The sequence below is a fragment of the Galeopterus variegatus genome, unplaced genomic scaffold (assembly GCF_000696425.1).
Source record: "Galeopterus variegatus unplaced genomic scaffold, G_variegatus-3.0.2 Scaffold2194, whole genome shotgun sequence".
Lineage (NCBI taxonomy): Eukaryota > Metazoa > Chordata > Mammalia > Dermoptera > Cynocephalidae > Galeopterus > Galeopterus variegatus.
In genome coordinates this window covers 50004-53580 of record NW_007728305.1, presented here as the reverse complement: position 1 = coordinate 53580, position 3577 = coordinate 50004, and positions in this window count along the sequence as shown.

Here is a 3577-nt window from a genome sequence, read left to right as displayed (position 1 = left end):
GTGGGGCTAGACGGGTGAAGGGAGATGAAAGATGAGAGGCAATATTTGCCGAAAGGAGGAAGGTGATTTTCTCCTTGCTTTGAAGAAGTTAAAGAAACTTACAAGAAAAAAAAAAAATGTTAAGACTGAGACAGGCATGGAACCTGGCAGGATAGAGCTTGCTGTGAAAATTTTCCTGCTGCCAGAAAGAGAGGAAAAGGAATCAGAGTTCTGTAAGTTCTACCATCTTGAAGTTCTATACAGAAAGACAATAAACTCAAAACTTCCCTCTTATAACCATCCTCTCCATGCCAGCCTTGTCATTCTCATGTCACCTCAGTCATGGCACACCGCTACTTAAATTGTCAATGGAATGTTGCATATCACATGAAAGCTTTCATATCTGTTTCTCTATTTTCTCTATTATAGTTCCATTCCTGTAACTGGCTGTCTGCATTTTAGGTTTTAATAATACCCACTTTCTCCTACTTCCCCATACACACCGTGTTATTTCTGGGCTCACATAATACCGTCAGCCTGGAATGACATCTCTCTCCTTCTTTGGGTGGGCCTTCTAATTTGTCTTCATATTGCAGGCCTTTGTTTTGGTTTTCCCTGAGGAATGTCTCTAAACTTACCTGTTTGCACCTTGTGCAAATGTTAATCTTGTCATTACAGCACATCATTGTAATTATTTATTTTTATGGGTGTCACACTCACTAGAAATAGATCATCAAGAGTAAGACATGTTTTATATTCCAACTCAGCACAATGTCTGACATATAGTGGGCACACATAAAATATTTGTTGAAAAAGCAAAGAAGTAGTAGCTTTTTACTATTCTCAGTCAAGTTTCTGAACTGGCCAGAGGTTTACATGACAGTCCCCAGAAGATGCTGAGTGTACTGTTGGAAAACAAAATAAAACAAAACACAAACATGCAAAACGAGATACAGCCCGAAAGATGCCATGAGCGGGGAGACATAGAGTGTAATGAGTTGGGAAGCATGGTTCTGCGAGAAGTTTCTGCTATAGTGTCAGTAATCATTAAGGAAAGAAAAGTCCTGGGAGTTAATCCATACATTTATGCACCACTTAGGCTGTTAATGGTAATGGTTTTCTAATTAACTCTCTTCTTTTTTTTTTTTTTTTTCTTTCATGACTACCTTCTGAAACAACATTGAGCATTACCAGTTTGTTTTAATTCACTTGTTTGGAGTGCTAGAAACAGCATGCTGTATAGAGCTGTAAATCTTGGAGCAAGTGACCCCTTACCTGACCAGGTTAATTGCAGCTACTTTTCTATACTGCAGCTTCTCCCACACCAGCCAATGGAGAATCGTGTTATACCAGGCAAATTTCATCAACATTTTCATGGAATTTACTTCTCTGTTCATTCAGTTTTTTCCAATATGGCCAAAGACAAGCTCTTTTGCTGAAGGTGGCCATGGAAAAGAATAGGATGGGGTAGGTCAATTTCAGTAATTAATTTCATTGCCAGTCTCTGTGATTGATACTTTTACATGTATTATTGCATATAATCCTTGCAACAGCTACTTGGTGTAAACATTATTATCTCCATTGTAAAGATGGGGATGCTGAGAATAAAGTTGAAGTAACTTAACCTAGAAAATCTGTTATCTATCTCTGCATAACTAACCATCGTAAAATTAGTGGTCTAAAACAACAACCACTTTTCTCCCTCCTAATAGTGTGGATCATTACTTCAGTCTTGGTTGTTCACCTGACTTCCCCTTGGTCAATCATGTAGCTGTTGTCATCTGGTGGGGCACGATGGTCTGAGATGGCCTCACTCATGTGTCTTCCAGTGGGTGATGCTTGTAGTCCATGCCATGCTTTTCCCACAGACTAGCGTAGCTTTGTCACATGACAGCTGAGTTCTGCAAGCAGCAGAAAAGGAGGCAAGCCCAATGCACACATTCTTTTCAAAGTCTTCTTGTGTCAAGTTTACTAATGTCCAACTCTTCAAAGAAAGTTTCATGGCCAAGCCCAGAGTCAATGTGGGAGGGGACCATGAAAGGACAAGGATACAGAGAGATATGATCCACTGGAGTCATTACCATAAAAATCTACATTTCTAGTAAGTGGCTCAATGGGGACACAAACTCATGTTGAGCTGCCTCTAAAATGCTTTTTCTATATTTTTCCTGTCTCATATCAATAAATTTAGAAAATCCATATATTAAAGAAATATGCTGTAAAGCTTAAATCATTCAAAGTATTATTTTATTAAAATATATGAAATGCTTCTATGAATACCTGATATAAAGTGTCCTTAGTAAATATAAACTCTTATTGAGTATTATTATTAGATATTATTTAGGGTGGTTTTCAACTAGTAGGTATTTGGCAAATATCTACTAAATTCGTTTAAAATAAAAAAATACAGTAATATGAACACCTCATAACTTTCTTTTCCTTTTAGTCATTTATCGGGCTGTGACTTTACCAAAGAATGTCTTCTATGTGTCTTTGTTGGTATAGCAAAGGTTACTCTAAAGATAGGAGAGGCCATATGAAGATACACACACACACACACACACACACACACATTCACACACAAATGAAGCTACTTCCAAATTCATGGAAAAATAGAATTAAAAGATAATATGAATCTTTCCATGAACTTTTAAAGTAAGTGTGTGTGTGTGTATGTGTGTGTGTGTAAATCAAGATAATCCAGACTATGCTTGGTTTCATATAAGTTTGTTTCAGATCACACAAAATACCATGGGTACAGGTAGCCCTATTCCATCTTGGATCATTAATATCTGTAGATCACGGTGCTTAAAATAATTGCTTAGGGAGAAGAAAGGGCTGAGGGATCACATGGATTGTTTCAAAAGGCTAAGCCTAGAATAGGTTCATATTGTTTTCACCAGCATCTCTTGGGCCAGACCCCAGTCATATGGCCCAAATGAACCACAGTGTGAAGGCTTATGTGAATATTTATAGAGCACTAACACTTCTGCTGCAGTATATGAAGGAATGAAAAAGTTCCTTCAAAACCATATACCTTAAATTTCACAATTCTAACCTGAAATCTATAAAGCAATCCATCCTCTTCTGTTCACAGAGGAGTAAGTAGGCATTGGTAAATAGGCAAGATATTTTGATTTCTGGAGGAAGAATTGAATTGGTAAACCATTTTGAGAAATATCACTATTTGCAATTTTATGCTGGATAGAGTTTCTGATTGATTACACCAAAAACATATACCAATTTACAGTCAGATATCAAATTTGTGTCTCAAATTTCCTGATTCTGCTGCTGATGTATGGTTTGATTTGGCATATGTGGGTGGTGAAGAGGGAAGATGTTTGTCTACTGGGACCAATATTCTCTGGTTCCATGGTTGTGAGCAATCTACCAAACCCAATCCTAAGACTGTCAGTGGAACCTACCTTGAGATGCATGATCTCACTTGTGTTTATTGGAAGGTTCTCTGTAAAGAATGAATTTTGGAAACAGTTAAACATAGAGTTAATTCTGTTTTACCACTTAATATTGCAAGGTTTACAGGATGTTGTGCTTTCTGAACTTCAGTTTTATCACCATTACAATATAGTGATTCATG